Source organism: Typopeltis vanoorti, chromosome 18, assembly GCF_054136105.1.
Source record: "Typopeltis vanoorti isolate ZY-2024b chromosome 18, IOZ_Tvanoo_1.0, whole genome shotgun sequence".
In the NCBI taxonomy this organism is placed as follows: domain Eukaryota; kingdom Metazoa; phylum Arthropoda; class Arachnida; order Uropygi; family Thelyphonidae; genus Typopeltis; species Typopeltis vanoorti.
The window spans coordinates 91214587-91239876 of record NC_143566.1 but is presented as its reverse complement, the minus strand read 5'-3'; the positions used below and the strand labels follow the sequence as shown (position 1 = coordinate 91239876).

At 38.0% G+C, this 25290-nt stretch overlaps 1 protein-coding gene across 1 annotated transcript in view; it reads left to right on the top strand.

Moving 5' to 3' along the window:
- The window catches only part of kcc (solute carrier family 12 member kcc), an 831023-nt gene that overhangs the window by 767622 nt on the left and 38111 nt on the right, over window positions 1-25290 (top strand). The window lies entirely within an intron of this gene.

The window sequence follows — 25290 nt, the reverse complement described above, 5'->3', positions numbered from 1 at the left end:
TTTTCTCTTGATAAGTGTATAAATTCAGTTTCCTTCCTTCCTGCCATGTGATCTTTCCTCCTTGGAATTTATGCCTCTGAAGTTGAAGTACTCCACAATATCAGGTAACCAAAAATGTTTGTGCAGTTTTTCATAATAAAAATTAAACAACTGTAGAAATTTTCAGAAAATGTTTTATTCATTAAAATAAGCACCTTCACAATCTACAACTATTTCTCAATGAAAAACAACTTTGTAAATTCTGCTTTTATAAAACTTTTCATCTTTAGAAGTAATAAATCTAGTAACCTCTGCTTCAATCTCTGTTTTTTTCTGGAACTGTCTCTTTTGCATGTGATTGTCTAGTGACAAAAAAAAAGGTGATAATCACTTGGAGCAATGTCAGGAGAATATGGAGGATGAGGGAGTATCTCTCATCCTAAATCACAAATCTTCTCAGGGTAAGTTTTGCAATATGAGGCTTTGCGTTGTCCTGTAAGAATAGCACTTTCCTCCAATTAACTAGTCCTGACTTTCTGAAGTAACACATCCTGCACATGCTTGAGTTGCATCAAATAGATCTCAGCCATAATTGTTTGACCTGCAGTGGACACTCATAGTGGACAATACCAGCTCCAGTCCACCACATACAAAGCATAGTCTTCTGGGATGAAGTGGTGCCTTTAAAGTGTGCGGTACTGGATCATTTGGTGACAACGAATGATAAGTTCGCTTCCTGTACCAGAGTACATGATCCATTTTTCATCACAATTGAGCAAGTAATCCAAAAACGGCCCTTTTTTTTATGATGTGAAAGAAGTGAAGAACAAATTTATAGCCTTTGAAGTTTATTGTCATCTGATAATGCATGTAGGACCCATTTGCTTAGCTTCCATGATTTTCCCAGTTGATAAAAGTGTAGACGAATTGTTTCACCACTCATGTTAAACATTTGTGAAAGTTCTTGACATGTTCATCTTGAATTATTTTCAACAGCAGCATGTAATTCTTCATTATATCCATCCATCTCATTTGTTGCAGCTTGTGTAACAGTGTTCCATGTGGTATCATGTCAAAGGCTTTTGTAAAATCCAGCAGTATCATTCAGTAGCCATTCCCTTTATCCAACTCAGTTGTCACTCTATTATAAAAAGTTGGTAGATGGAGGGTCTTCCTGCACATGGCACATCTTCAAGTGATTCATCACCAGAAACAAATTTTTTAAACCATTTCTGTGCAGTAATTTCTACTACTGCATCTTTTCGAAATGCCACACATATCTTAGGTACTCTTCTGAAGCCTTCAAACCAAGTTTAAATTCATAAAGCAAACAAGCCTGAATTACACCAGGTTCAACTGACATTTTAAAAGAGTTCAAAGTCACAGAAAGAGAGTACACACTAAGTTAGAGCACACCTATTGACTGACATGTATCCATGCTTTATGGCGCACATAAAAAAATTGCACTCTGCAAACAAAAATAACTTCTGCAAAAAAAAACAAAAAAAAAAAACAAGTTGTTGCAGCAAACTCTACTGAAAATCACACAAACTTTTTTGGTTACCTGATAATTACTTGACTTGCACTCATTGTACTATTCTTCTGATGCATGTCTTCTGCATCATCACTGGCACCCCCTTGCTTATAGCAGAAACCCATTTTATATTTTGTCCTATTGGCCTCAGTCTCACACCAGATTGACTCAGAAGAGCTGCCATCTGCACAACTGACTCCTACTCTTGTTGGCTGCAATTCATCTGCTGTCATCAGCAGTACTCCACCTCCTGTCCTGTCTACTCTATCTTTCCTGAAAATACTTAATCCATCACATTCTACCCTTGTAACCACGTCATCTGCTGTTAGCCTAATCTCACTAATGTGAGGTTGCACTAACCAATGCTAAAAACTCCACCCTCTTATTCCTTATGCTTCTAGCATTATATATAGAAACTGTAGCATCCCCTTAGCCCCCCCCAAACCACTTTTACTTCCTGAATTAACTATCCTATTCAATATATTTTGCTTGAAAAATTAGATTCTGCACTTGTTGATCATTCTCATACTCATTTGCTTCATGGATGCCTTCACACACTCATCTGCATCATCCCTAATTTCTTTAGTTTTCCTGACTTTGCTCTTCATTCTCTCAGTGAAGAAAGCTCTTTAGAAACCTAACTCTGAATCCATTTACGTGGAGCACATCAGCATTGTACAAATCTTTATGTTCATCAAACTCAGGCCATAGGTCTGCAAACTCTACATCATTCCTTCTGCACAACCTGGTATTGATTCGCTAGCTATTGTTGAACTCCTTCTCAGTTTGCCTATGTCATAGTGTGGCAGCAGACTCACAAACTTCACCTTCGTACTCTTCCTTTTTTTTTGCTTCTTTCAGTAACTCACATCCTCCCTCATACAATACTTCTTACTTCTCAGTTCATTGGTTCCAGCCAAAACAGTCATCACTCATCCCTCCCTCCCTTTCTGCATTCTAACAGTATTACTAATATTAATTCTTTACTTATTTTTAACTTCTTTTTTTATTAATTTTTGTTATTTAATTTTTAATTTTTAACATATAGAAAGAATACGTAGCAAAATTTTTCAAATCATTAGAAAAGGCAGCTGATATAATGGAAAAAGGAAGGATCATTCTTGCCAGGTACCTAAACAAGAGAATCGGAAATTATTCCCAGACTCAGAAATTATTATCATCATCATCATCTTCATTATTATTGAACATGCATATCCATGGAGTGTGAAGTTCTATAATTCCTCTCCTGAAACTAATCTCTCAGCCTCAATAACCATGTTGTTACACAACTTTGAAGCACAACTCCTTATTTTCTTCTATCCAGTCATGCATCAGAAAATGTCTTTATCATTTGCTCTATTTCTATCATATTACCTTTTCTTTGCCTATTACTAACCTTTATAATCCATAAACCTTAAGTTTGTCTTTGTCGAGAGTGCTCCACAGACCCTTTATCATTTTGGTCAATCCTCTCCACCATTTTCTCATCTCCAAGAAATGAAGATAACTAAATCCATGCATGCACAGTATCCAGACATGATTGTATCAAGTTCTTATTGGGGGGGTGTAACAATTTTGTTATTGCTTTTTTTCACAAGCTTTTCAGCTGTTGTGCCTACTTCACACTCCTTTACCCTTCAAATTCCCTAAATATCATTTTCCCTAGCCTTATCATTGCTTGAGATGTAGTGTCATCTTTGTAATGTAACAAGGCAGTTATGTAGCATGTGAGAGGAAAAATGACTATGGTAAAATGACTTTAAACAATGCTCATGGTAGGATGGTGACTGAACCAAAAGAAATAGCTGAGTTGCTGAGTGATCATTTTATAAAGATATATCACCAGGTGGTGATGTTACAGAGATGCATATCAACATTGAGGTAGACGAACAGGGGGGTGTTCAACATATTAAAAAATATGAATGTGAACACAGCAGTGGGACTGGATGGCATATCAGCCCATGTACTACATAAATGTGCAAGTAAATTGGCATTGCTCCTGACAAAGTTATTCAATCTAAGTCTTGGCTCTGGCAGGGTTCCAAGGGAGTGGAAAGAGAGTAAGATAGTACCATTGCATAAAGGTGGCTCCAAGACAGAGTCAGCAAACTACAGACCAATTAATATATCAGAAGTGGTTGTAACAGTATTGGAAAAGTTGGTGAAAGGTAAAATACAACATTGGATGGATAGGGATGCAATACTCTAGAGTGGGCAGCATGGCGCTGTAAAGAGTAGGTCCTGTCTTAATAACTTATTCACATTTTATAATAAGGTGACAGCAGAACTGGATAAAGGTGATGGCTACACCATGATACTGCTCAACTCTGCCAAGGCATTTGACAAAATATCACATGGAAAACTTTACAAAAACTGGTGCAAATGGAAATGGATATGAGGCTAGTAGCATAGGTGGTGGTGGTGGTGGGGGGTGCTGACAGTCAGACACCAGAGAGTAGTATATGGTGGAGTGGAATCTAGGAAAATGATGGTGACTAGTGGAGTACCTCACGGTTCAGTATTAGGGCCACTACTCTTTAATTTGTATATCAACAACATAGGGAAAGATTTAAGAGGGGATATTCAGTTGTTTGCTGATAATGCAAAACTGGAGAGGACAATAATTGATAAAGGTGATGTAGATATCCTGCAGGATGATTTAAATAAATTGGCACTGTAGGCAAAGGATAATGTTTGTCAATTTAATGTTGCAAAATGTAAAATTATGCACTTCAGGTTGAAAAGGTTGCATATGAGGTATCATATTGATGGTATTGGATTGGAGGAAATTAACGAGGTTAGAGACTCTGGGCTAATGGTGGACAACACATTGAGGTTCACAGAACATATTGCAAAAGTTGGTAAAATAATTCATGGAATTACATGATGTTGAAAAACATGCTAACAAATAAAGATAAGGAAGTTATTATCCCTCTTTATAAGGCTATGATTCGGCCACATCTTGACACTACTACACACAGCTTTGGTCACCTGGGTTTCTTGGTGACAGGTTTATGGAATACTCCCTATGAGGATAGGTTGAAGGTTTGTGAGTTACGAAGTTTGTTTGATAGGCAGAGGAGAGAGGACATGATAAAAACTTTTCAGATATTAAAGGGGTTTTATAAAATTGATGCAAGTGAAATTTTTCACTTGCATCAGAGAACTAGGGCCATCCATGGAAGTTGTGTAATAGTGTGGTTAGTGAGTGTGTGTGGACCAGATATTTTGCATGGAGTGTGGTGACTGAGTGAGTGAGTGAAATGGATTGCCAGAATTGGTTGAGAGTTCGCTGATGGTGAATGGATTCAAGAAGAGGTATGATAGGATTTGTGTGTATAATGGTTATAATTTGTGCCTATAATAGAAGTATGATAGGATTTGTGTGTATAATGTGTGTATAAAGGTATATCATCCAGGTGGTGATTTTACAGTTGCTGATGTTACAGAGATGCATATCAACATTGAGGTAGACGAACAGGGGGGTGTTCAACATATTAAAAAATATGAATGTGAACACAGCAGTGGGACTGGATGGCATATCAGCCCATGTACTACGTGAATGTGCAAGTAAATTGGCATTGCTCCTGACAAAGTTATTCAATCTATGTCTTGGCTCTGGCAGGGTTCCAAGGGAGTGGAAAGAGAGTAAAGTGCCATTGCATAAAGGTGGCTCCAAGACAGAGGCAGCAAAGATAATAATTATAATAATCCAGACTGCAGTTTTTTTCATGACAAAGTGCATAACTTTACACTCTTATACATTGAATTGGTAGCCATTATCCTTTGTCTAAAGAACTAGTCTTTTTAGATCATCTTATGTAATCACGATGTAGTGATACCACATGGAAAACTATAGATAAAAATGATGTAGTGATCTTTATTAAATGTTGCTCTTCCTAGTTTAGTATCAAAGGCAAAAAAACTGGATATTGGAGGGTGCTTTGTCACTTAACAATGACAGTTGGTAGAATCGCTGGTGCAGAAATAAGAATATTTTTGAAGAATCATATGCATTTCACTGAAAATTTATTTAATTTGTGATATTGAGACTAATTGCAAATTAATTATTGAGATTGTTAATAGGTTTTGTAGCAAATTTTGCATATAACAGATAATGATGATAAAAATGGGGGTACAACTAGATTCATGAGGCAAAAATCAAGTGTGTTGAGTGGTATCGATTTTACTAAGATGCTTCATTGCTGGGAGTGTAATATGTATGTATGGGCAAATGTGACAGATATGTTTGTCCAGAGATTAAACAAGAGAAGTGAGAGAATGAGGTTACAGTGTAATTATTATTATTATTATTATTATTCAGGCCTCCAAGGAGTCAAAAGACTCATCGAGGGAGGTCCTTCCTAAGACATAAAGTCTGTCAAGACTCACTGAGGGGAGGTCCCCCCCCCTGAGAAACACAAAGTCTATCATACCACTCTTTAAACTCACTGACCGTTCTCGCTCCCACCACTCCATCAGGCAATGCATTCCACGGCTCAACCACCCTCCACACAAAGAAACCACTCCTTACCCTCTTGCTCACAGTTTCCTTTCGTAACTTCCAGGGATGGCCTCTTGTCATCACTCCTTCCCACTGATCAACCAAGCGAAAGAACTCCCCAGTGTCAACCCTGTAACCACCTCTCAACAGTTTAAAAGTCTCAATCATATCACCTCTCCTTCTTCTATCCACCAAACTCTGTAGTCCACATTCTCTCAGCCGATCCTCATAACTATCCTTGCACAGTCCTGAAACCATCTTTGTCATCCGTCTTTGTATCCTTTCCACAGTTAATTTATCCCCTTCAAATCCTGGGGACCAAATCTGAGAACAATAGTCCAAGTGTGGTCTGATCAGAGACTTATACAACGGAATGATAACCCTCTTATCTCTGCAGGTCAGTGTCCTTCTCATAATAGCAGCAATCCTCTGTGTTACCTTCACCACCTTTGCAATATGTCCCCTAAACTTCAGGTTTCTATCAATCATCAACCCCAGATCTCTTCTCTCCCCTACTTCCTCCAGTATAACTCCTCCCATAGAGTATGCAGCATCCCATCGATGTTTCCCAAACCTCAAGACCTTACATTTTGCTGCATTAAACTGAGACCCCCATTCATCTGCCCATCTATCTAGCTTATTTAAATCCTCTTGCAGGGCTACCACATCTGCACTATTACTAATAATCCTTCCCAGCTTCGCATCATCTGCAAACAACTGAATATCCCCCTGCAATCCACTGGCTATATCATTGATATAAAGGTTAAACAATATAGGTCCTAGTACTGAGCCCTGTGGGACCCCACTTGTAACCCTCTGCCTCCTGGAAACTGCTCCACCATACACAACTCTCTGATACCTATCAGACAGCCAATCCTGAATCCAGTTGACCAATCTGACATCCAGACCCATGTGCTGCAACTTAAATATCAGCTTATCATGTGGCACCCTGTCAAATGCCTTCTCCAAGTCTAAGAAAATTGCAGTATATGCCTTTCCCTCATCTAATGTTCTTGTAACTTTATTATAAAAGGCTAGCATATTGCTAAAACAAGAGCGTCCTTTCACAAATCCATGTTGATTCTCACAGATAACATTACCCTCATCTGCCCAATGCTGTACACGGTCCCTCACTACTTTCTCCAAGATCTTAACAACTACTGATGACACACAGACTGGCCTATAATTAGACACTTCCAGTCTGTTACCACCCTTATGCAATGGCACTATCTTACCTTCCTTCCATTCCCTGGGCACCTTTGCCAAAGCCAGACTTTCATTGAAAAGCCACGTTAAAGGTACTGTCAATTCCCTAGCACATTCTCTCAAAACTCGTGGCGAAATACCATCCAGTCCCACAGCTTTACTGACATCCAGAGTACTCAGTATCTGAAACACACTCTCCTCCTGTACCTCTAAACCTCGTACCAGTCCTATCCCTCTAGCATTAAAACTGACTCCTCTAGGATGAAATACTCCAATAAAGTGTTCATTGAACAATTCCACTATGTCCTCTGCATCAGTCACTCTATTCCCATTTTTATCCCACAATATCATTCTTGCACAGTCATTTCTCCTCCTACTGGCCACATAGCTAAAAAATTCCCTAGGATTTTCTTTGGATCTTAGGGCCAATCTCCTCTCATATTCCAGTTTCGCTTTCCTTACCACACTAGTCACTCTTCTGGCCTGTGTCTTATATTCCTCATGCATCTCTTCACCTATCTCCTTATATCTCTTCCATAACCTCTTTTTCGCATGCAATTCCTGTTTAATGTTGTTTGTCATCCACTTTACTCCAAATTGCGTCCTCTTCTTCACTCGTGGTATACAACTTACCATTGCTGATAACAAATATTCTTTCACAATTTCCCATGCACTGGTGATATCCTGGCCTTCCAATTCCTCCCTCCATGAAACTTCCCGAAGTTGACGTCTAAGACTATTATAATCACCTGCCTTATAATTCCACATAAGTTCCCGTCTCTTTGATACTCCTGCATGTCTATTCATTTTCCAAGTCAACACCATATGGTCACTCTCTCCAACTGGTGGGAGAGACGTGAACTCAGTTATTATCTACTCTTCTGATGCTATAACCAAATCCAAAATTTTTGAACCTCTTGTTCCCTCTGTTACATGTTGCCTAAGACATTTGTCCCTCAAGAATTCTAGAAATTCCATTCCCCTATTGCTACATGCATCTTCCTCTCTCCAATTTATACTACTGAAGTTAAAATCTCCCATAACAATCATTCTTCTTGCACTTGCCAAACTTAGCTGTCTAAACATCTCCTGGTCCCCATCCTCTGTGCTCCTGGGTCTGTAGCAACACCCCACTAAATATCCTGTCTTGCCTACCTCTACCTCACACCATACGCTCTCAAAATCATTTGTCTCACTTCCTTCCAAATTCTCCACTCTTAGAGGACATAGGTCATCACTTATCATAAGCAGTATTAATATATTAATAATATATTAATACACTGCAGTGATTTCATTGAAAGCCATGAATGGGAAGTGAAGAATACCAAATGAAAAGTAGAGATAGATGGAAGACTGAGAATGATAGCCAGAAGAGAGAGGGTGAGAATATGAGTGCAGAAAATGTGACAGTGAATATGGAAATAATTGAAAAAGGAAAAACTAGTGTAAATGTGGATGCAGAGATGAGCCTCACTGACACTACAATGGGGAAAGAATTGCTGCAATTCAAGAACTGAAGAATGAAATGATTAAGATGAGACATATACAAAATAAAATTAGATGTATTGTGGATATGAACAGAAGAGTGGTGCAAAAGAATAAAATGGATAACAATGGACAAAAAAGAAATAGCAAATGAAGACTCAAGAGTAACACTATATAGAGATTCTATTATAAAAAGGATGTGGCTACCTTCATGGAGTCCAAAAACTCATCGCAGGACACACAATCTATCATACCTTTCCTTGACCCCATTAATAGACACAGCATTCACAGCTGACTCTGGCAACCCATTCCACTCATTCACAACTCTTCGAGCAAAAAATCTAGTCCTCACACCCCTACTAACTACACCCTTATTCAACTTCCAGGGATGACCCCTTGTTCTAATTCCCCTAGCCAAATGTTGAAACATTTTTTTCCCTGCATCTATCCTATAAAACCCTTTAAGCAATTTACATGTTTCAATCATATCCCCTCTTTTTCTCCTATCAACCAACTTGCAATCCACACACCTTCAGTCTATCCTCATAGGGAACATTCCACAGGCCAATCACCATCTTGATCACTCACCTCTGAATCCTTTCCAGTTTCTTGGGGCTTCCTCAACCCCCAAGAAACCCAGGACACCAGACTTTAGCAGAGTAATCCAAATGTGGGTATATCAAGGCTTTATAAAGAGAAATAACAACTTATCTCTACTTATTATGTTCTTCAATAGTGAAGTAATGTTATGGGCTATCTTAGCAATATGTCCTCTGAACTTTAACTCTCTCTGTCTATCCCCCCCCCCCCCCAAATCTCTAGCTTCTTCTCTTTCTTGGAGTACAATGCCTTCAGTGTGATACACGGCTTGTAATCTATTTATCCCAAAATTCATAACTTTACATTTCTTGACATTAAACTGATACCCATTATATTTTGCCCATAGTGAAAGCCTGTTTAAATCGTCCTGCAAGCTCTCCACATCGCCTTGATTAATGTTACTCTATCTAATTTTGCATCATCAACAAATAACTGAATATTTCCTTTCAGATTATTTCCTATATCATTTATGTACAAATTAAACACCAATGGTCTCAGCACTGAACCTTGTGGCACACCACTAGTCACCTGTTTTCACCTTGATTCTACCTCTCCATATACCACTTTTTAATATCTGTCTAGCAGCCACCCTCTTATCCACTTCACCAGCATCATATCCATCCCCATTTGTTTTAATTTGCATAACAAAGTTCTATGTGGTATTCTGTCAAATGCCTTTGCAAAATCCAGTCAAATCATCGTGTAGCCATTTCCTTTATCCAACTCAGCTGTTACTCTTTTATGAAAAGTTAGGAAATTACCAAGTCGTGACTGTCCCTTCACAAAGCCATGTTAACCCTCATAGAGTATCATATTTCTATCTACACATTCTTGAATTCTCTTTTTTACCAATTTTTCTAGTACTTTTATCACCATGCTCAAGATACTGATTGGTCTATAATTTGCTACTGCAGTCTTAGAACCTCCCTTATGGAAAAGAATTATTTTGCCCTCTTTTCACTCCCTTGAAACTCTACCAGAACTGAGACTTAAATTAAAGAACTTAACACATTTGCTGCCACGCTCCTCGGGCATAGTTTCTTCCCGCACGCAAAGCGCTTTCGTGTCTTCAAGGTCACTACGAATTATCTCGTAGCCGGCTTATCAGACAGAATTTTGTTTCATACACCAACTAAGAGTAATCTCATATCACTCCACCTATATATTACATGCGCTGACGACTGTGTTTATTGCGTTTAGTCTCTAGAAGCTTATACTAATATGAGCGATCATGAATTTAATGAATTCATCATCACAAATGGAAGGATAAGAGGGAAGTTCTTTCCATTTCAAATATGCACAAATTTGAAATGGTTGAAGCGAAAAATCGGAATGGTAAAATTCAATGAAAACCGAATATCGTTAGTGACTATAATTTGGGGGTATGTCAGGCATCGATCTTTTTGATCAAATGCTTTCTTACTATTCCACCTTATGAAAGACAATTAGATGGCCAAAGAAATTGGAAATACGCTATTTTGATATATACGTTCAAAATGCACATAAATTTTATAATATAATTACTGGAAATGCAATGACTGCGTTAAAATTTAGATATGAATTTATCTCGGTTTCTGTTGGGATGGATGAGCTTACAGCATCACAGAATATCAGCAAGATTTGGGATCTTCGTTATTTGGAAATTTTACCACCTACAGAAAAAAAGAATCACCCGACAAAGCCATGCTGAGTATGTACACGAAACAAACAACAACGCGAAATACGTTATTATTGTCCTGTTTGCTAGGAAAAACCACTATTGTGCATGGGAAATTGTTTTATTATTATTATTATTATTATTAAACAAGACCTCATGGAGTCAAAGACTCATCTAGGAGGTCCTTTTATCTCACACACATCTCATCATACCGGGTCTTAAACACATTCAAACTCCCTGCAGACACCACACTCTCAGGCAAGGCATTCCAATCATTCACAACTCTGCACGAAAAAAACCTGCCTCTCACTCCCCTACTCACACCCTCTTTATACAGTTTCCAGGTATGACCTCTGGTTCTCCCCTGATCTCCCACTATTCTCTGTAGAACTTCTCCACCATTGATCCTATAACAACCCCTTACCAACTTGTAGGTCTCTATCATATCTCCCCTCTTCCTTCTCTCCACTAGTCTCTGCAAATTACATCTTTTCAATCTTTCCTCATACTCGACATTCCAGAGGTCAGAGACTACCTTAGTCAGTCGCCTTTGGACCCTTTCCAACATCTCTTCATCCTTCTGAAAACCAGGTGACCAAATCTGGGCACAATAGTCCATGTGTGGCCTAATCAAAGCCTTATACAATGGAAAAAGAATCTCCCTACTTCTACACGTCAGTGTCCTCCTCATCATTCCCAGAAGTCTTTGTGTTGTCTTCACAATTTTGGCGATGTGTCCCCTAAATTTTAGATCCTTATCCACTATCACTCCCAGATCTCTTATTTCCTCTACTTCCAACAATATATTCTCACCAAGCATAAATTCTGCATCCCATCTTTGTTTTCCAAATTTTAAAACCTTACATTTTGCAACATTGAACTCACATCCCCATTTGCTTGCCCAATCACTCAATTTATTGAAGTCTTCTTGCAAGGCCACAACATCTTCACTACTCTTTATGGTTCGTCCCAACTTTGCATCATCTGCAAACAACTGAATATCTCCATCCAAATCTTCGCCAATATCATTAATATACAAGTTAAATAGTAATGGCCCTAAAACAGATCCCTGAGGCACTCCACTAGTGACTTTCCTTTTCCTGGATATTGCACCCCCATACACAACTTGTTGATACCTATCAGATAGCCAGTCTCCAATCCAATGCACTAATCTAATATCCAACCCCATCTGCTCTAGTTTGACTGTCAACTTATCATGAGGTAATCAAAAGCTTTTGCAAAATCCAAGTATATTACTGTGTATCCTTCTCCTCTGTCCAAGGAAGCAGTCACTTTATTGTAATAAGTAAGTAGATTACTAAAACACGACCTCCCTTTAGCAAATCCATGCTGTCCATCAAAGATTATACCATTGTTGTCAACCCAACTCTGGATCCTAGTTCTCACAAGCTTCTCCAACAACTTAACCACAACACCTGACACACAGATAGGCCTATAGTTTGATGCTTGAGTTCGATCACCTCCTTTATGAAGTGGCACAATCTTGCCCTCCTTCCACTCTTTAGGGACTTGACCAAGTGCAAGACTCGTATTAAAAAAATATGTCAAGGCAGGTGTCAACTCTCTGGCACATTCCTTCAGAATACGCGGTGATATATTATCAAGTCCCACAGCCTTATTTACATCTAGTTTACTCAACTCCCCAAACACCTCTTGCTCACTTACAGTCAGTCTCTCCTCCCCATCATCAACTGCTCTTAATCTCTCCATGAAGTCGCATTCACAAGATTGAAAGATCTTTATGAACTGCTCATTAAGTATCTCCACCACACATTCTGCAACAGCTGTCTTTATACCATTTCCTCCAATCAATGTCATCCTTCCATAATCATTCTTTCTTTTGCTGGCTACATATCAAAAGAACTCCCTAGGATTCTTTTTAGCTTCATTAGCTAACTGCTGTTCATACCTCTCTTTAGCTACTCTCACCAACCAAGTCACTCTCCTTGCCTGGTCTTTGTAGAACTCATGAAATTGGTTACTTCCACTTCTCTTATGCTGCCTCCACAATGCCCTTTTTCTCTGTATTGCATGCTTAATCTCTTTATTCATCCATCTCACACCTAACTTATTTAACCTTCTCACCCGTGGTATACATTTAGACATTGCATCCACTAAATATTTTTTGAAAATCCCCCAAGCTGCATTGATCTCTTTTCCAGCTAACTCCTCATTCCATGCTACACCTGCAAGCTGTCTCCTGAGCTCTTCATAATCACCCCCCTTGTAGTTCCACATATACCCTTTTTTCACAGGGGTCCTTGCACTGCTGGCAACCACCCAAGTAATCACCTCATGGTCACTTTCACCAATTGGTGGATGATTTGATACCTCAAAAGTATATCATTCACAGTTTGAATAAATTGGATTTTATTTTATTGTTTTTATTGATTTTATTAGTTTTAATTTGATTTACAAATTACGGGTTAACTCGTGCTTTTCATAGGAGGTCGGTTATCGACATACGAGTATATTCGTAGTTGGCTTCTGAGGCACATATATAATATACTATATTTTAGCTGAAATTATTTCCCTTCTACCAAGCCCCCAGATGTGCTCTCCACTTTATTCACAAGTGAAGGATCCAAATTAAGGTACTTATACTAAGGGTTAACTCGTGCTTGGTATAGGAGGTCGGTAATTGACATACGAGTATATTTGTAGTTGGCAGCAAACATGTTAATCAAGGCATTGCCAGTTTCCTTGCACATTCTCACAAAACCCTAGCTGATATCCCATCTAATCTCACAGCTGTATTTACATTGAGACTCTGCAGTATCCTAAGAATTTGTCCAATTCATCCACCTCTGTCTCCAAATCAGTCTCTGTCATATATACTACAGCAGTAACCTCACTAGGATGATATACCCTTGCAAAGTGGTCACTCAGTAACCCAACTATTTTATCCGCTTCTGTCTCCTCGTGATCATCATCACTCATTAAAGTTAATCTTCAATAGTCATTCTTCCTCTTAATTGCCACATAATGAAAGAACTCTTTGGGATTTCCATTGGCCTGTTCGGCTAGTTTTTTCTCATAATCTGATTTTGCCTTCCTTGCCTGAGCCTTGTACTGTTCATGAATTTGCTGGTCAACTACTTTTCTTCTTCTTCTGCAGCTTGTCCCACTTAAGTGGGGTCGCTGTTAATAATGAGTCTCCTCCACATCCTCCTGCCTTGAGCTGTCACCACATCCAAGTTCTTCATCCTCAAGTCCTCTTCTACCAGCTCCCTCCATCTCTTCTTTGGCTGCCCATGCTTCCTCCTTTCTTGCACATCCATCTGCATGACCTTTCTTCCCACATATTCGTCCTCCCTCCTCATCACATAACCAAACCATCTTAACCTTGCCTCCTGTATCTTCGCTCCTAAGTCCGTAACTTTCACTGTTCCCCTCACATAGTCATTTCTCAAACGATCCTTTCTGGTCACACCGCACATCCACCTAAGCATTCTCATCTCTGCTACCTAAATCCTGCTGATGTTATTTTTCCTCAGGGCCACAATATCCATAGCATACGCCATAGCTGGCCTCACTACTGTCCTGTAGATTTTGCCTCTCAGATTGATCGGCACCCTCTTATCGCATAGCACTCCAGTCATCTCTCCCCAGTTCCTCCAACCCGCTTGTATTCTGCATCCCACTTCCTTCTCAGCCCCTCCATCTTCTTCCACTGTTGAACCTAATTTGCTGGTCACCTACTAGAAATTAATATTCCCTCCATAGGATTTTCTTCTTCTGCAGCTCAGGCTTAATGGTATTACTCATCCATCTAACTCCCTTACTGTGCTTAATGATATTACTCATCCATCTAACTCCCTTGATTAATCTTCCTTACCTTAGGTATACAATTCAATATTGCTTCCTCTAGATGACCCTTAACTATCTCCCATTCACTACTAACACCATTATCCTGCAGTGTTTTATGCCATGGTACAGATATAAGCTTCTTCCTAAGCATGTCATAATCACCTGTCTTGTAGTACCACAAATACCCCTTCTTCATAGAATATTCCTCATATTTTACAATCTCCTAAGTCAAGATCACATGGGCACTTTCACTAATTGAAGGCAATGTTGTCACCTTAGTTATTGATAGCTGTTATGATCCTATGACCAGATCCAATACTCTCCCACCCCTAGTCTCCTCCATCACATGAAAAAAGGCTTAGAAATGTTCCTCTAGTCAGCGACTAGATTTGAACCCAAGTCTTCCTTCATACGGAGTGCAAATGCCACCTCCACTGAGCTGCATAGGCTCTCTGGCATAGCATGGGTAGGTCTGGTTATAGACAAAAAATGAATTGTTATGCTTATATATAAATGCCAGAAGTTTCAGAAATAAGGGAGATAAAATTGTTGCATTCATTGAGCAGCCTATAAAGTAGATGTGGCTGGTAAAGACAATAAAATGCAGTATGAGAAGAAATTAGCCTGTCAAAATAGTTGGAATAAGTGAAACATTGGCTACTAAAGGACTGTTTATGCACAATATATAGCCTCTCGCAGTCATGTCATCCCACCTTCCTGCAGTATAGCTTGTTTTCACAAATGAGGCTCTGGCATGCCACCACACAAGTGTATCTTAGTTGGAGGAAATGCCAACTAGACCTCTAGGTGGTAGATGTCTTTCATCACCTAGTGAAATACTACTACCTTGCTTATTAGACTGGAAATAGCTCCAGCCATGTTTACTTGCTAGAGCAAGTGTTCTGTATCTGTTCCCCCCCCCTCCACTCTTTCCATACCAATCTCACTGTATTGAGCCCAGATCCTCCCCCATTCAAGGGTACAGCAGTAAAATGGTTCCACAGGCAAACTGCAGGTTAATGCAGGGAACCAAAAATCAGTTAGTATGAATGTGGAGGCTTCCTAGTCAGTTAGTGTCATATCCTTCAACCACATATTTTGCAGTACTGGAGGGATAATAAATACTGTGGCTGCAAGGGTAATTGTCGAGGCCATGTATAGACAGGAGACCGAGTCTCCTCTGGTTGGGCAGTATGTTTGCAAGTCTGTCACTTCTCACTTCCCACTTCCTTTATATCTCTTCCTCACCAAATACAATGAACCACAACCTAAAGAAATGCAATTTTACTGTGGATCTTAAAAATTCTCCAACAAAAAATAGTTTAAAAAAACCTCAAAAAAAAAAAAGAAATCAACCGTAAAAAACAGCAGAAATACAACCAAACAACCCACTAACATTAATTCGTATTAAATAAAAAAAGTTTTTACATCCACTTCATCAACATCCATTGCCTAAACAGCAATATAAATGATATGCACCACTACCTATAATCATCTAAACAAAAATTACTATTCCTATCAGAACCTCAACAGCCACTGCCCATCTCAGCTGCCAAAACTACAAATTACACAGTTCTTTTTGCCACAAGGGATGCACTTATTCATTCATCAGAACTGACATACCATGCTAGAGACTGCAAATCCTTGAATCCCCATTGTTTGATCTGCTTTAGCTCAAAATTTCCCTAACAAATCAGCCTGCCCTTTTCATATGATCTCTCCATTGCTCTCCAAATGCCATCAACCACTCTGACTTCTTCAACTTTCTCTCTCTCAAGCTCGACTTTCTGCATTCTAAGTATCCCAATAGTGAGGTCATCCTTCTTGGGGACTTCAGTGTCTACAACTCATATTGTTTCCTCTTCTCCAGTTTCACCAGTCAACAAGCAGGTAGGGATACTGAAGTGTTCACCATCAGAAATGACCTATCTCATCAGTCTTTCTGCCAGGTTACCTGACTACCCCCCCCCCCAATTTTCCAAAAACACTTGATGTCTTCCTAACATGCTCCTCTTCCGAGTATGCTGTAGTTATCAGTTCTCCTTTTGGCAACTCGGATCATAACCTCATATGTCTGTTTTGCCATTGAACAACCTTCACCCACCAGTTCACAGTCTCATGTCCTTTGGAACTACGAGGGTACCAACTGGGAAGGCCTCCCTGACTTCTGTTCCTCCTTCCCACAAACTCATCTCCTATGCAAATGTCAGTCACTCCTTTTGGTCCCTTGCCAAGGCCATTGGATGCAACTTCTTCCCACCATGTTTCCACCACTCTCACATCCAGATGGCACTGTAGTTTGATGACCTGGACAAAGTACCCTCCACTCCACTCACTTCATGTCACCCATAGTCATCTGACAAAAAAAGAAATCTGAAGAATCCTTAACCTGAACACAAACAAGGCATCTGGTCCAGATGGTATCCCATCTATTGTGTTAAAAAATTGTGCTCCAGAACTAACACCTATCCTCTATTGCCTCTTCAATCTATCCTATTCGATTACAATCTACCGTACAACATGGAAACAGGTCCATATCCAGCCCATCCCAAAGAAAAGTGATAAAAGTCAACCAACAAACTACTGTCCAATCGTTCTCACTTCCAACTACTGCTTCAGTTCTTCTGATGATACAAACACCTGCTCAGACTGTATAACAGAAATCATCCTCACAGGAATGAATGCTTTCATCCCTTATTCCACTCCAAATTCTCAGCCACTATCCAAGTCTTGGTTCTCAAAAAAGTGTGGCAATGCTGTAAATGAAAAAACCTCTGCTTACCACAAATAGCTCAAGACCATAACTCTAGCTGCTCACTCTGCCTGTACTGCACCCTGCAACGGTTGTAAAAGAATCATCATCAAGTCCACATCAGACTTTGAAAGGGCTAAGTGCCACAAACTCACCTTCTATGCAAACATCAATCACTCGTTTTGGTCCCTGGCCATTGGATGCAACTTCTTTCCACCCATGTTTCCACCACTCTCACATCCAGATGGCACTGTAGTTTGATGACCTGGACAAAGTACCCTTCACTCCATGAATGGCTCCCTTCATGTCACCCATAGTCTTCCAACAAAAAAGAAATCTGAAGACTCCTTAACCTGAACACGAACAAGGCATCTGGTCCAGATGGTATCCCACCTATTGTGTTAAAAAATTTTGCTCCAGAACTAACACCTATCCTGTATTGCCTCTTCAATCTACCCTACAACATGGATACAGATCCATATCCAACCCATCCCAAAGAAAGGTGATAAAATTCAACCAACAAACTACTGTCCAATCGCTCTCACTTCTATTCTCTCTAAAATTATGGAGAAGGTCATTAACAACCAACTCTTGAACCAGTTAGTGACATATCAACTAATCAGTGACCAGCAGTATGGATTTTGCCCCTTGTGATCTACAACTGATCTTCTTGCTTTCACCACCAACCTCTGGACTCAAGACATGGAAAATTTTGTAGAAACTAACGTGGTTGTTCGTGACATTTCAAAGCCTTTAATCAAGTTTTGCACAAGGACCTACTTAACAAACTGCCATCCTATTTTATCCCTTCCAACCTCTGCAACTGGATCACCATGTTTTTTACTGGTCACTCACCACACGTCATGGTGGATGCTTTCCTCTCCTCAGATTTCCTGACCAATGCAGGAGCATACCAGGGTTCTGTTCTTTCACCCACTCTCTTCCTCTTGTATATAAATGACCTGCTCTCACAGACTTCCAATCCTATCCATAGCTTTGCCAATGACAGTATATTCCATTCCTCCTTTTCATTAGACAAACCTTATAGCTCTCAAGTATTAGAATCCTTAAGATCTACCATGACCAGTGACCTGAACTCAAATCTCCTAACTATATCCCAATGGAGCAAGGACATCCTTGTAAAATTCAATGCTACCAAAACTCAGTTTTGTCTGATCTCTCACAAGAAAGAGCTTGCATCCCTTCCCCCTTATCTTCAATAATACTGAGATAAACAAACACGATTAGATTTCTATTCTTGGACTGACCTGCACCTATGATCTTTCCTAGCACAACCACATTTCAATTATAGCTTGTGCAAAAAAGTACACCAAGTTTTTGGTGTACTTTTTCGCACAAGACACTACTTCACACCTCCACACTCTATAGAAAGCCCAAATCCACCCAGCCATGGAATATTGTTCCCTAATTTGGGATGGGGAACCAAAATCCTCTCTAAGATTGCTTGATTCTATACAGAAGAGGCTAATCTGTCTAATTAATGATCCCTCTCTCACACATACCGACTTCAGTTCCTCTTCTACAGATACTTTCATGGACAGTGCTCTCCTGAATTGGCTACTATTATTCCTCCACTGCCCTCCAGAATCATTAGAACAAGAGCCACTGCTAATCAACATCATCTTCATTGCATCTATTTCTGTCCTTTGAAACAGTCTCCCCTACTCTTTCTCCAAAGATTACAACCCTCAGCTGTTCAAGCAAAATGTAAACAGATTCCTCCTTTCTTCTATTCCTCTTGCCCGCACACATCACTGTTCTATAGGTCTTTGTGGCCTTTTGTATGTGGATCAGATATAAAAATTAAAACATTGAGGATGATTTCTTGAAGGGAATAGAAATGGAAGGATAAGTTTTTTGTGATGATAGGAAGCACAAAAAGAGAGTGAGAGTGCTGCTGATAGTAGCAGTGACATTATATCCACATAAGGTTGAAATTTAAGAGGGAAAAATGTGACTGTACGTTTGCGACAGCATGGTGCAAGACAGAAGGTGATAGAATGAAATATCTGGTTTGGTATTCCTACAGGCAAGGGAATGTGGAGTATAAAGACAAATAAATGTATAGGCAGTTGGCTTAGTGAGAAAGCAAAACGTGATCGTTATGGGTGATTTCAATTATGGCAACATTGATTGAAGTGAAGAGATAGCATCAGGGAATAAGAATGAATTTCTTGAGTTCTTAATGGACAACAGTCTTAGACAATATGTAACAGAGAGCACATAAGAGTTAAGAATGTTAGATTTGGTTATATCATCAGAAGATGTGACTGTGAATGGAGCGTCTAATCTTGCCATGCTTGGTGAGAGTGACCATGAAGTAATCACCTACCGTATAAGCAGTCATGAGAACTTCTGTGAAAAAAGGATATATGTGAAACTACAAGATAGGTACAAAACATATGAAAAGACTAGAAAAACTTAAATTACACATGGCAGATGTTATCAGAACTTAAACTAGTACATGTAAACAAAATGACCAGAAAAAAGCAATTGTATTAACTAATCTGTAATCGAAAGAACAAATTCTAGTTGTTGCTGTCACATTCTGTGGTATAACACGTGTCAATTTTCCAGTTCTGCAACTGTTAGATTTTTGACGAATGGAGATGAATGCTTGGTGTAGGATTAAACATTGGTGTTTGCTATGTTGTGTGGGGATGCAGAGCATTTCTGGGGCTTCACGTTTCTGAGACTTTGAAAGGGGTAAAGGATTTGAATATAGAGCCTTCAAGCATCCTTGCTAGTTTTGATGTTTTCAGTCTGTTCACCAACGTCTCTAAGGATGACACACCAGATCCATTTCAGAAGCATTTTCTGCCAGACACAGTTAGGTTATTCAAACATTGCATAGAAAACACTTTCTTCACATTTTCAGGATAAATGTTGGGAACAACCAGAAGGACTTACCATGGATTCCTTCCTGTCACCAGCCCTAACAGATCTAAATAACATATCATATCAAAAGAATACCATTGAAAATTATCACAAAGAACCAAAAACTTGGTTGTGTTATATATTAACAGCATTCTTGTTGTTTGGTCGGAAATAACAAATGTCTTAATTCAATTTAAAGATTATCTGGACAGTTTGCACCCAAACATAAAATTCACTCTTGAACTGGAAGATCATAGAAAATTACCTTTCTTTACATTCTTCTTGAAGTATCAAAGGAACTAAAAAGATTGATCTTTTAAGTATACACAAAACCAACTGTGACTGGAAGATTCTTACATGCCACTTCACACCACCATCAATTATAAAAGATAGGCATGATAAAAAAACATTACAGGACAAAGCCTATAACATTTCCACATCAGAAAAAAGGAATGAAAAACTGCATTTCTGAGGCATGCTTCCCCCCCCCTTCCTCAATGGATACAAACCAAATATGAATAACAAAATTATTCATATACCTTCAACAGCTCCATCAAATAAACAGTATACCAAAGATGCAATTACATTACCTTAGATCGAGAATGTTACAGACAAAGTTGCAACATTGCTTTGCGATTACAACATGAAAGTGGTTTTTTTTTTTCCCAGTGCATAACATTTTGAGGTTCTTATGTCTATCAAAACCTCCACATCCTCCCTTAAAAAAACCAGGCATATACAAAATTCATTACCCTTGTGGCATTTGTTATGTAGGCCAAATAGGACAGAAAGAGAGAGAGAGATGCATATCTGAACATGTAAAAGATGTTGAAGAAAAAAGACAGACCTTCTGCACAACAAATGTGGGCCATCAGTGGTTTGGAAAGGGACAATGGCACATCACTTATTGAACTATGGAACTGGTATACGATGCATGTTATGCCACAGAATTTGCTAGCATTGTTCCTTCACTTACAGATTAGTTAATACAATGTTTTTTTTTTCTAGTCACTTTTTTTTTTATATGTACTAGTTATGAACTATGATAGCGTCTGCTACATGTAAATTATTTATTTTTTCTCTTTTTATACTAGGCTTGCATCCCTGATAATGAAGCCTGACAACTTACAAAACTTTTTGGGTTATATTGTTTATTTTAATAAACCTGTTTTATGTTTAGAAGCATGTGGTCTCATTACTGGAAATTAAATCAATACATATGTCATTCTAGTCTCAATTCTTTTGGTGGAAATTTCACTTAAAACTAGTATTTATGACTTGTAGTGGTATAGAAAATTTCAAAAGCATGTTATTTATCTTATTACAAATCATTAAAAAAAAAAATACTTTTCAAAAGATTGTATTTTGCATAAAATGGGTTGGTTTCTTCACCTGGTAATACATATATCACTGACAAGCAATAACTTAATTGTGTGATTATATGAGTATCATCCTCTATTATCCACAAAAACACTGAAATAAAATAAAGCAATCATTATCATTGATAGTTCTTGCTCATGTAATTCCAGTAGTATCAAAGAATCACTGTATATAATACATATTTATTAACTGCCATTGACCACATATGTTTTATTTTCTACAGCCAAAGATGTTTTTTTAATTGATCAATGCTTTGAGAAAAGGGAAATGCAGAATGTGAAACTCCATAAAAGTAAAAATGTGCAGGCATGTACTAATTAACAATTAATTCATTGCAGTTGCAATGATTTTGTATACAAGTAGTGTATATTAAGCTGAGAGGTAGAATTTCCATTCTTTTATACCCAACATTCATCAAAAATATAATTCGACTCTGCATTAAACACACACACACACACACACCATAATCATTGTCATTTTTAAAAACAATTGTATACTTTCTTTGATTTCCTTTACCAAAGAAAGTTTTGTACTCTGTAATATGACATATCACAAATTCTGTATCAAATAAAGTCACTGGCATATCAGTAGATTTTGAAATGCAGGTATTGCATAATGCTTCAATCATTTCAATCATTATTATTGAAGATGTAATTACAGAAAATGTTCCTTAATCCCTTCCTCTTCTTCTTTGGTGCACCAATCCAAAGATTGGTTAGTTATAGCAGCACATCATAACGTCCCGTCTTGTGACTTCCTTTTTATCTCTTCATAACTCTTAGCACTGGTTAGCATCATTATGTTATTTATATATGAAATTCTTGGTCTGCCTCATGGCTTCTTTCCTTCTACAGTCCCCCTCCATTATTTCTATAATCAGTCTGCCATGCCTCAGATGATGTCTAATTAGGCTTTTTCTTCTCTTATTGATGTGGTTCATTAGTGACCACTCTTCATGAACTATATTTAGAACTTCTTCATTACTTTTTCTTTATGTCCAACTAATTTTCATCATCTTTCTCCACCACCAAAGTTCAAATACCTCCAACTTTTTGGTGTCTTGTTTTGTTAGCGTCCAGGCCTCACAACCATATAATGCAATGCTCCATATGTATGCTTTCACTAGCCTTTTTTTGAGCTGGGCGATAAGTTCTTCTGGCAAATGTTTCTTCTGTTGTAGAATGCTTTTTGGCCAAGATTATTCAAGCTTTAATATCTGATTGGTTTCTTCCATCTTTTGTGATGACTTCCAAGATATTTAAAAGAGGCTATTGTATTATGTTATTATTTAATTAGGTTATTATTATTGTATTAGGTTATTATTACCTGTTGTATTAGGTTATTATTTATTTCCAGGTTTATTTTCATTGGATTTGCTTTACTTGTAATTAATAGTTTTGTTTTCTTATAATTAATTTTTAGACTGTACTGTGTGAAAATTTTTTCCATCTTTGTCAGGGCAGATTTCAGTTTGTCTTCGTTATCAGCTATAACTGCTATATCATCCGCAAACTGTAGCCAGTTAATATCAATTCCATTTATCTTAATTCCCATTTCTATTAGTTCTTTCAATTTATTTATTGCATCTTCAATGTAGAGATTAAACAGTATGGGTGAAAGAGAGCACCCCTGTCTTGCACCTCTACATATTCTTGCTGTTGCAGTTTTTGTTTTATTGCTGGCTGTTTCTATTAGGGCTTATTATATCTCTCCAATCTACCTTTATTGTTTTTAGGAGGTGAAACATTTATTTCCAGTCAATACTATCAAAGACTTTCTCCAAGTCAAGAAAGACTATCAGAGTATTTTGATTCTCAAATCTTCTTTCAATAGCTGTTCTTAGAGCTAGGATTGCTTCTCTTGTCCCCTGCTGTTTCCTGAATCCAAACTTGTCATTGCTAATATACTCTTCAACCTTCTTTGTTAGTCTTTTTTTTGTATAATTTTTAGTAGTATTTTCGAAGCATGTGACATTAAGCTTATTGTTCGATGATTTTCACACTTGTTTGCATTATTTACTTTAGGAATAGGTATGATAGAGCATTGTGTAAATTCTTTGGGAATGATCTCCCATTTCATATATATGTCTTTTATGATCTTGAAAGGTATGACTTAGTTATGTTTCCTGAATATTTTATTAATTCTGACGGTATGTTATCAACACCCGGTGCCTTGTTGGCCGACAATTCATTTTATGCCCATTCAAATTCATCTTTTAATATAGTTGGACCATTTTCTTTCACATCAAATCTTGTTTTATCTTCTATAGCCTTGGCATCTAGATCTTTTCCTATAAGTATGTTCCCCTGTTTTTGATAATTGTACTTCTTGTCTTGTTTTGCTGACTTATTCCTTTTATAATGTTAATAGCTTTATCGATTCTCTTAGTCTTTGTTAGATCTTCTATTTCTTTACATTTCTCTGTATACCATTGTTCTTTTGCTTCTTTACACTTTCTATTTATCATATTTTTTATATGTTTATATCTGTCTTTGCTTTCTTCATTTAGGGAGGTTTTGTATTTTCTTCTTTCATCTATTAGATTTATAATGTCCTGGGTGATCCATGGCTTTTTTATTTGCTTGTTCCTTAATCCTATGCAGTCATTGGCAGCCTTGATGATTGTATCCTTCAAGTGAGTCCATTTTTCCTCTATATTTTTCTTTTCTCTCTCTCTAGTTTTAATGCTTTCATCAGTTTGATGTTTATAGTTTCTATGGTTTTCCTCTGTTTTCAGTTATTTATGTTCTATTTGGGCCTTTTCCTTGGTGGTGACAGCTTTTTAAATTTCAGATTGCATTTCAATAAAACCAAATTGTGATCACTGTCAACATCAGCTCCCAGGTAACCTTTGCATGATTTTACTTGATTTTTAAATCTGTTTCTTGCCATAATATAATCTGTTTGGTACTTTCCTATATCCCCTGGCATTTTTCAAGTATACCTTCTTCTTTTTGGTACCTCATACCAGGTATTAGTAATGATCAGATTGAATTGGTGGCAGAACTCCAAAAGTCTATCTCCTCTTTCATTTCGGCATCCAAGTCAATACTTTCCCACCCTCTACCATCTCTGCCTTCACCAATGATTGCATTCCAATCACCCATGACAATAAGATTACCTTCATTTTTGATGAGCTTGATTAGATTCTCAATATCTACATATACTCTCTCAACTTCATCATCATGTGGTTGCTAGTAGGCATGTAAGCTTGTTTTATTATAATATTTGTTGGTTTTGCTTCTGGTTTTATCATTATCAATCTGCTACTACATTTTACTGAATTGATTATTCTTCTTCCCCATTCCTTATTGAGAACCACTGCGACTCCATTTTTTGCCGTCTCGTCACCTGAATAAATGATTCTGTAATCACCACTCCAAAAGTCTCCAGTTCTATTCCAACTCATCTCACTAATTTCCAATATAGCTATTTTTAATCTATCTATTTCTCTCTTCAACATT